The 15171-nt window shown below is 37.8% G+C and overlaps 1 protein-coding gene across 3 annotated transcripts in view; it reads left to right on the plus strand.

Annotated features, from left to right (window-relative positions):
• The window catches only part of LOC134800721 (uncharacterized), a 94489-nt gene that overhangs the window by 674 nt on the left and 78644 nt on the right, over nt 1-15171 (plus strand). Inside the window, exon 1 of one of the 3 annotated variants that reach the window (XM_063773238.1) lies at nt 8831-9236. The exons of the other annotated variants lie outside the window; for them this stretch is intronic. The gene's annotated coding sequence lies outside the window, so the exon portion shown is untranslated. Of the gene's footprint in view, nt 1-8830; nt 9237-15171 lie in introns of those variants that run through there. 3 annotated transcript variants of the gene reach the window in all.

Consider the following 15171-nt stretch of genomic DNA (forward strand, 5'->3'; position numbering starts at 1 on the left):
AATTTTTCTCATAATTATTTTTTCTGAGAATATTAGATAGCCAAATTTGTTTATTTATGAATTTAAACTTTGCTTAAGGCATTTTCTACTGGTCAACCATTTGGGTAAATATACTCATGGACACATTTAGGGTTTCATTACTGGATTTTAGCACCTAAAGTAATTTTAAAATTAGTAATTAAACTTTTTTTCGACATTAGAAACATGTCAAGACTACTATGATAATATCACAAGAATCCCAAGTTTAGAATATACTTCCGCACTGAATTTTTAGAACTGTTAAAAGGCTTCCGTTCATAAACAGTCTGATGTTATTGTCCTACAGGAGTGCATCATTTGAGCAGATAAATAGGAATCATACAATTTAAACTATGGTTAGGTTATTTCTCAAATCAGTACAAAGAAAATCATTTATTACAACAAAACGGTCAATTTAGGGAAGACCGCAGATATAACTTTTTTGTCACTGACGACACCCCGAGACGTGTATGTATACACGAAGGAAGGAATGGAAAGATTTATGCGCTTCTAGTAGTGTTTGTAGTATCGTTCGCAGATGTATCTGCTTGATGAAAAATTGTTTTTTTATTATATGTATAATTAGATTGCATTGCATGCCTACACACATAATTTATTAACACAACAATAGTTTATTAACCCTGAACTAGGTTTTTACTTCAACTTCAAAAATAATTTATGCAAGTAGGCTTAATAATAAATTAATAAGCACTTTTGACAAGTCATACAAAGTATACGTAGATATTACAATGATTAATTAAAACAAAAATAATAATAATACAATACAATTGGTAACAATTAACAATAAATAAAAAGACAATGTCAAACACAAAAAAAGGAATGAAAGTCAGCAGAAACAATATAAATAATAGAAGTGCGTAAGTCAACTCAGTCCCAGGCATTTTTGTCATTTACATAATCCTTGATATTATAATAGGCTTTACAAATTAATCTATTCTTAATATGTTTCTTGAATCTATTAAATGGAAGTTCAGTTACACTACTTGGCAGTTTATTGTCGAACCGCACACAGTTACCCTTAAAAGAGTTTTTGAATCTTTTGCAGACGTGTTGCAGGCACTGCCAGTTTGTCCTTGTTTCTGGTATTAATGTTATGTATGTCACAATTCCTTTTGAAGTTATCTATATGTTTATGGACATATACAATATTTTCATAAATGTATTGGGAGTATACGGTCTATATATATATCACCTTGAACTTATTTCTAAGCGAATCCCTAGCACTCATTTTATAGATCAAACATATGGCGCGCTTTTGCAGAACAAAAATGGCATTGACATTAGCAGCACTACCCCAAAGGTGCCCAAAGACATATGACATGATGCTATGAATTTTTTTTTTATACTTACCACATCGGTGGCACAAAAGCATACGGCCCGCCTGACGGTAAGCACTCACCGTAGCCTATGGACGCCATTCAACTCCAGAGGTGTTACATGCGTGTTGCTGACCCTTTAAAAAACACTCCTTTCTTGAAGAACCCCTTTGCCTCAACGTCATGTGACGTCAGAATTTCGTCACAATATTCCACCTAGTCATCCTGCCTATTGATAGTTACAGATACTTACAATTTTTACAATTATAATGCTTACAAACCATAACAAGTACTGTATTACCATAAAGTCCAAAGTCCATACCATTAACAATAAAATGATTACCGCCATGTGGGATGTTGACTCGACGATCATTGTTCCGATAGTCGTGTCAGCGAACGGTCTCATAGCGAAGAGTCTTGACCAACACCTAGAGAGACTCTCGCTGGGTGGTTGGATCACGGGTCAGATGCAGAAGGCGGTAATTTTGGACACGGCGCGTATAGTACGTCGGTTCCTCACTCTGCGGCCCTGACCACCGGCAGCTTGGGCCCTGCCCCGCTGCCGGCGGCAATCTAGGTTAGGTTTTTTATAATGTGTTTATATGTATTTTTTATTGTTTTGTAAGTGTTTTTATATTTTACTTTTATATTCATATTATAAATAACCTAACTTAAAAGGAGAAATAAATAAGGAGAAAAATTATGTACTATAAGTAAGTTGGTACAAAGTGAACCCATTAGTTGTTTTCCAAAAAGTTTAGCTTATTATTACCTTATTATATAATATAACCAATTTTTTCCAACGATTTTAGCAGAAAATTGATATAAAAACAGAATGATTGGCCAATCAAACAGTCATTAAAGCGTCTGTGATTATAAAAACAGAACTTAAGTTGTAGTACTGTAGTTTTTTCCTTAAATTACTTGTGTATAGTTGTATACCTACACGCTGACTTCGTTACCAACCAGTCTGTGTTATTACAATCGCAATCGAGACGACCGCTAAAATAAACCAGTATAAATCCTCTCTATTTCTTACCGGCATAAAGGGTACACTTAAATTGGTTGAGTCAGCGTCGATTCGCTAGCGCGCTGTAGGCAATGTGAATACACGGCCAGTGCAAGCTTGGTGCAAGCGTACTGAGAATCCTGAACATGCGTTTCTAGAAAAATCAATCTTAATTCCTATGATATTAAACACATATTTGTTTAACTTTGATTTTACTGGATTACTGTTTGTTGAGCGATGGATTTTAAGCTTTACATTTGTAGGTTTAGTGATTATTTTAGGTTGTTTAGGAAAAGTCTGTGTTGCAACTCGCAATGATGAGTCGGTGGGTTTTTGTTATCATGTTTGAAATTGGCATTTGTGTTATGACTACTTGTGACGTTGAAATAAATGCGGTCTGCGGTCGCATTGTATTGAATTTTACCGTGAGGTCAATCAGATAAGACCGTCTACAAGCTTTTTCGTAGCTTCTAACTTTCCGATATCCACATACGCATGGTAATAGTGCAAAGTCTAACGATAATCCTTTAAATGACATTAACTTGCGGCTGAGGCCTTAGAGTAGATTATTTACAAAGTTATTAGGTGAAATCGTCAATCGTCAGAATTCATTTTAGTATAAGGTGGCTAGGTTTTGAAGGGTGGCCAGTTATTGACACCTTAATTAAAATTAATTATGTTTATAGTTTAATATAGGGGTCTCCAAACCCCGGCCCGCGGGCCAATTCCGGTCCGCGATGCGTTCCAATCCGGCCCGCCGACACCCAAAGCGGGCACTCGCTTTGGGTGTCGGCGCCCGGGGCCCGCGGGAGTCAGGCTCCAGGGGTTCAGCATTCATCGAGTGTGGAACTGTTCCTAACAGCAGCAACCAGACACCGACGGTGGCCCACGCGAAAGTTTCTGAGGCGCAATATGGCCCCCAGGTAAAAAATAGATTAATAGATTTATTTTTTTGTACCTATAACGTGGGTTACTAAACAGTGGCCAGTAATTGACGATATACCCTATGTAGATACATATGAATTAAGTTTGTATATTGTAATCAAATATCTGGGAGACCGATCTTTGCTCGTAAAAGCTCGGAAAACATATAAAAAATTCAAAAATACGCGTTTCGCTAGAGATAAGACCTAGGCTAGATCGATTTTTCGCCCCCGAAAACCCCCATATAGCAAATTTAATCGAAATCGTTTGAACCGTTTCCGAGATCCCCGAAATATAGATATAAATAAATAAATATACAAGAATTGCTCATGTTTGTTTTGATGCTGCTCCGTAGCGACACATTGACTCATCTGACCCCATTTAACTCGAAATATCTATTTACCCCGTTCAAAAGTACAACCATCTAGAAACTAAAAGAAGGTTAATTTATTATACTTCTATAAAGATTACCAAAGTGGACCTTTTGGTGATGGATTAAGGTTAATATTTGAATGTTATTTTCTTAAAACGGGCCAAAGATCATGTGTAAACAGAATGATTAAGGCAGGTTAATTAATGATGTTAGGTACCTATGCAATTTACTGATAACTAGAGATGGACCGAATATTCGGTAATTATTCGGTATTCGGCATATTTTTCAATGTTCGTATTCGGCCGAATAGTTCGGATCGAACTGCCGAATAAACATTTTTTTAAGGGTGTCCGTCTGCTTGTTAGCGCGGATGCACTTCGCGATCAGGAATGAGACGTTTCCGTTTCTGTCCATAAACATTCCCGGTCGGTCGGGAGAAGGGTCAAAAACACGTTATGAGTACAGACCGAATATTCGTATTCGGCAAAGTCCATATTCGGCCCATCTCTACTGATAACACAGGTGATGCACAGTAAGTACAAAGCGCGTGCAGTCGGTGCAGGTGCACTGAGATTGAAATAACGAATAAATAGATAACAATTCATTCGCTGGTCACATATCTACATTTTGTAAGAGTGACGAAATATTGGATAAGCGTGGAATAATAATAGTTCATATGTAAACGAGAAGTCGGACGTATGTATTAATCTTAACGCAAGATTGAAATCATAAAAAAGACGATATAGGTGTAAACGTTACTTCTTTGTAATAAGGAGAGAAATGTAAATACGTATAACTTTTCACCACACCAATTCGTAAGGCTGCGTTTCCACCAGAGATGTGCGAGGAAGCGTAGCGAGGCGAGGGATGTGTTTGTTAAGAACCAATAGAAACACTACACGCGAAGCTAGGAAAACAAATGAAGTGATTGTTTTGGTTCTTGAATCTTGACAAATACATCTCTCGCTACATATCCTTGCACATCTTTGGTGGAAACTTGGTGGAAACGCAGCCTAAAGGTCTCTTTATTATTCTAAAACTGATGAAAAAATTGCATTTTATCAACAAGAATGGCAAAGTAATTTATATGATGAAAATTTTTGAGTTATTGCCTTATTGTAAAGTGATGAATCATCATCATCATCATCACTCTCGGCCACTGCTGGACATAGGCCTCTCCTATTGCACGCCATTGAGCATGATTTGCGGCAACTCTGATCCAGCTCTTGCCAGCCGCCTTGCGGAGGTCATCGCTCATCTCTCATCTAGTCTGAGGGCGTCCTACGCTACGTTTGCCGATGCGCGGTCTCCACTCGAGAACTCGTCTACCCCAACGGTTATCGGTTCTACGGCTAATATGACCGGCCCACTGCCACTTCAGCTTGCTAATCCGGTGGGCTATGTCGACGACTTTAGTTCTCTGACGGATGACTTCATTACGAATACGATCCCTCAGAGAGACTCCGAGCATAGCCCTTTCCATAGCTCAAGTGATGAATGATGATAGTTATAGACGGTCAAGCAAATCATGTCAGTAAAAAAAGGCGCGAAATTCAAATTTTCTATGGGACGATATCCCTTCGCGCCTACATTTTTCAAATTTGCCGCCTTTTTCTACTGACAAGATCTGCTTGACCAAGTATAATAAAATAACGTCGTCGCAAAAGTCAGTTAGCATGTAAATGTACCCAATTACATTCATTAGGCCTTGGCCTCCGGTTGACCCCATACTCTGAGTCAGTGTCCAAGTTCGAAAGACAAGTGTAGGTCTAAGTAGGTACCACTTATCTCAGCTGATTGTCTGTCTGTCTGTTACGTCTTCACGCTTAAACCGCTGTAGGTACCGAAATATATGACATTTGGTATGGAGCCAGTTTTAGGCCCGAGGATAAATATAAAGATAAGATAAATATAGTTTATTATTCAAGTAGGCATATTACACTGCGCTTATGTACGTCAAATACTGTGCCCTTACAGGCTTACGGGGTCCATGTGAGACATTGTACATATATTATACTTGACATCTATACTGTACCATGGTTGCAATAAATAATTATGAATTATGAAATAAAGCTACACCGCCTCCAACCCTACACCTCTGCCTCGAAAAGATTTAAGTCCCTCCTCAATTGGAGGAGGGTATCCCAATATGGGACCGGCAACAAACTCGGCAAAAAAATACAATTTAAATTACTATAGAATTCATTCAATTACCTACATACAGTAGGTATTCTTTATAGAAATTTGATTTAAATATATATATATATGTGTATCTAATCATACAAATACGCTAAGCTCTTTCAGAAAACATCAGATTCTAGTCTCTAGTCTAGTCGCACGTAGTAGTTATGTTTAAACTCACATGATGTCATGTGAGTTTAAACATAACACTCTTAAAACCATTTGTTATGGCGTGTATTGCGAAATGCATGCTCGGGCATTGAACCTGGACCGGTTCGTTCAAGGATAGATAACGGTGGAAAATTTAACATCATCCTTTACCCGACTACGGCAACGTCAAAACAGGTTATGATTTTAGTAAATAAATAAATTAAGAGCGCTTTCATAAGAAAAGTCGAAAAATGCAAAATCATGATATTCCTCGATGAAATTCAGGACTTTACACTCATTATTAGAAACAATGAGTACTTGTTCCAGTAAAGCGACTTATTATCTTTGGATGGTGTTTAGCAAAAATGTGTCAACCCACATTAATTCTGCAATAAAATGTTAACATTAAGCGTCAATTTTTTAAATTAACATCTTATTGCAAAATGAATGTGGGTTGACACATTTTTGCTAAACACCATCCCTTTAGGAATATCGTTTGAAGTATTAGAAAAAGGACTTATTAAATCTTGAGGTGTGTGTCTTTTCATTAAAAAATATTGAAAAACGCTTTGTAAAAATTAGTTTATATTACTTATGAAAGCAAAAGAATGCAAAAGATCGTTATATGATTTATAATTCTAATATATTTGCCGTGACTTATTTTTATGTCAAGATCGCTTGCCTTATTTCTAATGCTAAACAAAAACGAACTATAGTGGCTCTGTGAGCTGAGCCTCTACCATCAGTTTTAACATTGACATAACGCTCACGTCTACGTAATTTACTTTCTGTACATCTCGCTTGCACTATTGCTCTCATATGCGAGTACGAGCGAGATGCATAGAAAGTAAGTTACGTAAACGTGAGCGTTATGTCAATGTCAAAACTGGTGGTAGCCGTACTGTACACCTCGCGATAAGCTTCATAAGCTTATTTTTTTTTAAATAATAAATGAACGCTTCCTTAATTATGATGATTAAAAATAATTAAACATATTAAGATATGAAATTATGAATAATTTATCTTATCGCCTGATAGCGTGATAGCTGTATGACCTTTGATGTTGACATCGCAAATACATATGTCTAAAGGCCCCTGTACTCAATGGGCCAGCGCCGGCCAGTCCAAGGGACGCAGCCATGCGGTAGAATGAGATAGCAATATCACTTGCTCCCTCTAACGCATAAATGCGTCCCCCAGACTGGCCCACGCTGGCCCATTGTGTACAGGGTCTACTCGTAAACGCGAAAATCGAAATTTAGTTATCTGCCTCTTTATCGCTGGAATATGCAAGAGTGATAGAGAGATTAGGTAACGGAATTTCGATTTTCTTGTTTCGCGGTAGGCCATGTGATTGACGTGACGTGTGATGTGTCAATGTGGTTTGTTTACTGTATGTGCCACAAAGGTGCCACCTACGCAGAGCTTTGCCTAATATTCCCTATTAATGAGATATAGCGTGCCAATCAATCATGATTAATTATGTATTATCTTTGGCGGGATATTTTGGTAGCAATTAATTATTGAATTAACAATAATTAGGACATTTTAATAATTATTTATCGGCCCAGTTCAAATTTTCGATTGATCAGTCCGGACAAGATAACATTCGGCTCGACCTCTCGGTTCAATCGCTCGAAAATTCTCCCACCTAACCTATAGTCTGTATCCTTAAGCCAGTTGAGGGTAGATGAAAGAAATAAAATACGCCTATTTACAACGTTAACATATTACCCATGGTCTAATAAAACATGGTCTTCTATTCCCAGAGTGACACGGGCCTACGTCACAATAACATTGCCACTTTATTTCAACATAACATGTTACATGGGTACATTATAGCTATGGTTAATAAGTTAAAATATTTCTTTATAATATTATAATTTTCATTTATATGTAATTTATCTTAAATTTTACAATAACACGTCATTTTTAATTATTCGTTAGCAATATCTTCCGATTCACGAAAGAAATTTCACACGTTCGGGTAATTCTGTTTACATTACTGGCAACACAGGATAGCGCTGTCACATTTGACAATTCGGATCTAGATAACTTCATGCCCTGACCGTCATCCTTGTCGAACGCGTGTTAATTGTTATTTCCTTCTCGCTCAGTGTCAGCAGTCGCAGTGTTTTCCAAACTTTTCACGTCGTAAGCTTGGTAATTAATGTGTAACTGTGAATTAGTTTTTCAAACGTTTGTCTTGTATAGATAAATAAAGTTTAATTTAATACATTAGATTTGTTTTATTTTACTATGTTTCTACATGAATAACTTAAAATTAATGCCGTTAAAATAATTTTCACCGTTGGTTAAAATTCTCCCACATTTTAAAGTTTGAGAACCTGTAAACAGCATGATGACGTAGGCCCGTGTCAGTTAGGTCATACGCGAATCTCGGAAAAGAGTACCAGGCGGAGTATATTATTATACCATGATATTACCTTTTTAGGGTTCCGTACCCAAAGGGTAAAACGGGACCCTATTACTAAGACTTCGCTGTCCGTCCGTCCGTCCGTCCGTCCGTCCGTCCGTCCGTCCGTCCGTCTGTCACCAGGCTGTATCTCACGAACCGTGATAGCTAGACAGTTGAAATTTTCACAGATGATGTATTTCTGTTGCCGCTATAACAACAAATACTAAAAACAGAATAAAATAAAGATTTAAATGGGGCTCCCATACAACAAACGTGATTTTTGACCAAAGTTAAGCAACGTCGGGAGTGGTCAGTATTTGGATGGGTGACCGTTTTTTTTTGCTTTTTTTTTGTTTTTGTTTTTTTTGCATTATGGTACGGAACCCTTCGTGCGCGAGTCCGACTCGCACTTGCCCGGTTTTTTATTCCATCCTTGTGCGCTGTCATTGCTCCGCAGAACAAAGGAATAAATACATATTACATATCGTTTTGATAAAATTATTCGCGACGCAACGGAATAGGTAGTTATGGTCGAGCACTCGTCACGGGTTATCGTATCACTCGATGTTTGACATCACTAGCGCGCGTGTTCGAAATTTGAATTTTGTTTTAATTGAGCGCGGAGTTTAAAAAAAATTGTGTAAATAGTGTTGTTGACGTGTTCAAAGTTTATTCAGTGATATTTATTTTAGTTATCTGTGTTTGTTCTTTAAATTGAGTGCAGTGCTTGGAATAGCATAAGAATTTGGCGTTCTCTTATGGATTTTTGCCAAAGTGAAACGACAGGAATTCAATTTTTCATGGATATGTATCTATATGTATACAGTAAGTATTGGTGTACATAAATTAGTTACGTAAGTAGTTTTTAGGGTTCCGTACCCAAAGGGTAAAACGGGACCCTATTACTAAGACTTCGCTGTCCGTCCGTCCGTCCGTCCGTCCGTCCGTCTGTCACCAGGCTGTATCTCACGAACCGTGATAGCTAGACAGTTGAAATTTTCACAGATGATGTATTTCTGTTGCCGCTATAACAACAAATACTAAAAACAGAATAAAATAAAGATTTAAATGGGGCTCCCATACAACAAACGTGATTTTTGACCAAAGTTAAGCAACGTCGGGAGTGGTCAGTATTTGGATGGGTGACCGTTTTTTTTTGCTTTTTTTTTGTTTTTTTTTTTTGCATTATGGTACGGAACCCTTCGTGCGCGAGTCCGACTCGCACTTGCCCGGTTTTATTTGTTTGTTGACAATGAAGACTACTAGAACATTTAGCGATAACAGAAACGCGTAACATATGAGCAACTTTTAATAGGGAGTCACAAGAATTTATATAACTATGTCTGTTTGTGTGTATGTATGTTCGCGATAAACTCATAAACGACTGAACGGATTTTCATGCGGTTTTCGCCTAGCAATAGAGTGATTCTTGAGGAAGGTTTAGGTGATAATTTGTTAGTTTTGTGTTACCCGTGCGAAGCCGGGGCGGGTCGCTAGTCCAAAATCGGTATTTCCATAAAATCATTTGATTTGTTTCCTAGTAGGTAATACCATTGACGAATCCTTTTCTCCAATCGGGCAAACACTCCACTTCAATGCAATACCAGCGGGCTCAGCACGGTTCCATTTTTATCGCCTATCACTATGCGCGTCCCTTTCGCACTTACATACTTGTTAGAACGTGACAGGCATGGTGACAAGCGATAAAAACGCGACCGTGCTACGGGGGCTGGTTGGACTGCTTGACATGCACCAATGACCAATTCCTCTATTGATATAGGACATCTATATGGGCTTTCAGGCTGTGACCTAGTTTAGTCTAGGACTTATTATCCCGGCGATCAATATACAAGTTCACACATTGCACGGGTCCTGTAGGTCTAGGTACATACTACTCATTTAATAGAAAGTGATGGTTTAGGAACAGGCACGAAGGGTTCCCGTTTGTTGTATGGGAGCCCCACTTAAATATTTATTATATTCTGTTTTTAGTATTTCTTGTTATACGGCGAGCAACAGAAATACATCATCTATCACGGTTCATGAGATACAGCCTGGTCACAGACAGACAGACGGACGGACAGCGGAGTCATAGTAATAAGGTCCCGTTTTTACCCTTTGGGTACGGTATCTTTAGGGTTCCGTATGTATTTCTGTTGCAAATACTAAAAAGTACGGAACCCTCGGTGGGCGAGTCCGACTCGCACTTGTCCAGTTTTTTCCACTAGAGTAGCAAAGTTTTAACAGCAATTTTGCGTCAATTTATTTTTCAATATTTATAGCGTTCAATTTGGAACCCCCGTTTTTATCATTTGGGCCGTAACCCTAACAACGTGCATTAAAAAAAACCGTAGTCTGGCTAAAGTTTATAATCATTTCACTTGTTTCGGCAAACGTAAAAACATACTTAATGGAATATTGATCTCAAAACCTTGATTAGCTCACAGCTCACACTCCCCACGTGTCAGAATTCAGATCGATAACGGTGATGTGATAACGATAATTGACAAACTGATGAATATGACTAATGGGCCCGTTATCTGGTAATTAAATGGTTTCTGTAACGGTACGTTCTTATAATCTGAGCGCAAACCACATTTGTCAGTAGGTAAATAAGAACCAAAAAACTATACTCACTTAATTGCCGCAGCGAAGGTGTTAAACAAACTATACAGGGTGGCTAAAAATAACTGCATTCTCGTTGCCAGTGAGGTTTTTTTGATTATACTGAGCAACTTTTTCTATGGGACCAAACCCAAAATCATAAAAAAAATTTGGCTGTTTCATACATTTCCGCTGGTCCATTTTCTATGGGAGGATACATTTTTTTTCGCGGTTTCGGGGTTGGTCCCATGGTAAAAGTTGCTCAGTATAATCCCAAAACCTCAGTGGCAACAGGAATGCAGGTATTTTTTTAGCCACCGTGTGTAGTAGGTAAAAACCGGTTTATCCGGAAAAGGTCACATCCCTAAAGATGTGGGCCAGCTATCTTTCCACTTGAGTTACGAGCACCCGTTTTAATTTGCCCTAGATTCTTACGTTGGGTAAACACTGACGGTGGCTCTTAAATACAAACTCTCTGGTCGGTCCCTCATTACTGAGGATCGTGGTCACTGGAACCCCTCAAATAAACAATCTGTCTCCATCGGTTGCGGTCCAAAGTCTCACTACTTGATGTAGCTTGGAAGAGGCGGTGGCTTCCTTTATTTGGTCAGACCAACGTGTTGGCGATCGGCCTCGTGTTCTCTTGCCTTCGGTATTGCCAACAATGACCAATTTTTCCAGATTGCTATCCTCTCTTCGCATGATGTGACCGAAATATGACAGTATGCGTTGCAGACATATGGTGGACAGCCGAGTCTTGATGCTAAGTTGTGAGAGAATATACACATTTGTGCGTTTTGCCGTCCACGGTATTCGCTTAAATACAAACCGTAACACTCATTAACTGTCCATCAGTGGACCTTATGCTTTTGTAATAAGGTCCACCGATGGTTATACTCTGTATCTTTAGGTATTTAAATAAAAGTAAACAAATAACTTGTACATTTTCGGGTAGGTATAACATTTATTGGTTAACCAACCAAATACAAAACCGCCTGGATCTGTCACTGATCACTGAACGACCTGACTTTAACCTACATTATTTGATCGTGTAATGTTTTCATCTACCCTCAACTGGCTTTAGGAGCAATTTGAGGGTAGATTTTGTTTACTTTTATTTAAATACCTAAAGATACAGACTATAGTTAACATTGTGCGATGGTACCTTTCAGTTTTATCTTAAATGATCTATAGGAGGTAGGTAAAAGCCGGATAAGGTGCAGTAAGTCAGAAAACGGAGTTTTTAAAAACTCGTAGTCTTTTTAACACAATACTCACAATACGGCTGCCATAAATTTAATTAGCAATCTTGAGGCCTTTCTCGAGCGACTAAATCGATTCGAATCCTGAGTTTTTGACTTCTGCTCGATAGAAATAATCATGAAAACATTAAGTCTAAAATTAACTTAAAAATGTTATAACAAATTTTGCACAAAAGATAAAAATAGGAAAATCGCTTCTAAATCGGCAATATCATGTTTGAGGAAACTTATCGGTTATCTTTTTATATATAAATTTTATAAAAATTCAACAACAAGATACTCGCGATCCCGAGCATGCTGTCAGCCAACGAGCAGACGCGCCGCGCCGTCTGATGTTAGCGGTTATATTTAGGTCAACTTTTTTAGCCGTTTATAACGCGTTTTATAGGCGTTTTTATAACAGTTTAATAAATAATGATTCAATGTTATGCCCCTCTCCCTCCGTTCGCAAGTCCTTACCCAGCCTAAGGGGTCATCCATTAATTACATCACACGAATTTCTAGGTTTTTTGACCCTTCCCCCCATTGTCACACTTGGTCACATTTGGCAAATCCCACGCCCCCCTGGTGTGACGTCACATTGTTTCAACGAAATCGGCAAATCGAATTAAGTAGATCTTACCTATTTTTTAAATTTTGTCAATATATTTCTGAAAATATTAGAAATTTTATAACCCAAAACTGATTAGGAAGGAAAATTAAACGAATAAAAATGATTATCGTTCCAAAAACTGTACAGCGAATTAAATAATTTAAAAATGTTAGAGTGACGTCACAAAGTTTGTGACTCCCCCTTTCACAACATGTCACATTTTCTTGACAACTAAACGTGTGATGTACAGTCACCTGCAATAATATGTTACTCTTCGAAGGCCGCAAAAATATGTGACACGCTCTTATGGCTCTACAAATAAGATCGTGTCAGATATTTTTGCGGCCTTCGTTGTGTAGCATATTATTGCAGGTGACTATACCTAATTAATGGATGAGCCCTAAACACGCGGTTAACCTAGATTGTTAATAGGCAGTTGTTTTGTTTGTAAACATCGTAAGTGGACCATTGCTGACTGGTTCAGTAGACAAGTACTTGGGCGAGTGACTAATAAGTAATAATACTTGGACAAGTGACTAACAATAACGGTATTGACGTGGCATGTGAAGGGTTGTGTTCATAAATAGGCTACTTAGGAGGGGCTAACGCAAAATTGTATGTATGTACAGTATATGTATGTAGGAATGTATAAACTCTTTATTGTTCCTAAAAATATATATTTATATTTCGGAACCACAAAACACAAAACGTGATTTCAAAACGGAGATGGCGGGACGACCTTGACACATTTTGTAAAGAGTGGCGGGAGTGTGCATCGGATAGGACCAAATGGTGGGAAAGAGGGGAGGCCTTTGCCCAGCAGTGGGACACTCCTATAGGCTAATAAAAAAAAAATGTATATTTTAGATCTATTAGTTCGGCTCTGGTCTTTGAACGTATTCAGAATTATTTTGCGACCATGAATTTCAGAGTGACTTTCACTAGTGAAACTGTAAAATTGATTTAAACCAAAAGCACTAAGTCCACTGAGTCCACAGAGTTCCTCCATTTTCAACCATATTGTCTTATACATAAAGTTCAATTTATAAAAATCGTTATGTTGATGCTATTTTGCATAGAACGGGCAACGCCTATAGTTTTCTTTCGGTCAAGGTCGATGATATCGATGTGTTAAATTCAGCATAAATATGTGTACACAACCATAATATCGTCAATAGGTACAGTCAAATTGACATTTGATTTGCTATTTTAATGTAGGTACAGTCAACATCAGAAGTTGCTATTTTTTTTAATACCACGTTGATGGCAAACAAGCATACGATACGTCCCATCTGATGGTAAGCAATCAGCGTAGCCTATGGCTTCTGTTGTAATCAAACGTCGGACTATAGGGGGCAGTTTGAGGGCAAGGTAAGGTTTACAAAAAAATCTTAACTTACGAGTATTATAATGTACCTAGTATTTGTAACATAGTTAATTAAATTAGTTACCCGTTATCATTTATTCATCTTTAATGTGTAAATACTCTTTGAAGTGATGACTGATGATAGCCCACTGAAGTGGCCACTTAAAAAACACATTTTGACTTATGTGTAGTCCAAGTACGTTTATAAATAACGCAGTTAGTTGCTATGATATTTGGAATTTCACATTATAAATACTAGGTACCAAATACTAAGTACAAATACTCGAAAGTGAATTGATTGATTTGCGAACCTTACCTATCATTCTGACATGCCACGAAAATGACCGCTGGAGTCCGACGTATGGTTGTAATATATTACATGCGCGTTGCCGACCCTTAAAAAACCTGTACACTCCTTTTTTAACCGACTTCAATTTCATAGAAGGAGGAGGTTCTGTATTCGGTTGTGGCTATTTTTTTTTTTTTTTTTTTTCTATGTACGTTCACCGATTACTCCGACATCCGTAGTCCGATTTGAGTAATTCTTTTTTTGTTTGAAAGGAGCTACCTCCGAGTTGGTCCCATTTTAATTTGGTTCTGTTCTGATGATGGGATCCATGAGGAATTGAGGGAACTCCTCAATTTTTAAAGGCACATGCATGGTGTTTTGGGCGTTTTCTTAAGCAACTCGAGCATTTTCTCTCGAAAACCACTAATTTGATGAAATAGACCTGATGATGATGATTATTTTGATGATAATGATGATGATTTCTTTAAATGTAAGTATGTTCAGCGATTACTCTGGCACCTGTGATCCGATTTGGGTAATTCTTTTTTTGTTTGGAAGAAGTTACCTCCAAGGTGTTTCCGTATTATTTTTGGTTCTGGTCTGATGATGGAATCCATGAGGAATTGAGGGAACTCCTCAATTTTTAA

This window comes from Cydia splendana, chromosome 20 (assembly GCF_910591565.1).
Source record: "Cydia splendana chromosome 20, ilCydSple1.2, whole genome shotgun sequence".
Classification (NCBI taxonomy): domain Eukaryota; kingdom Metazoa; phylum Arthropoda; class Insecta; order Lepidoptera; family Tortricidae; genus Cydia; species Cydia splendana.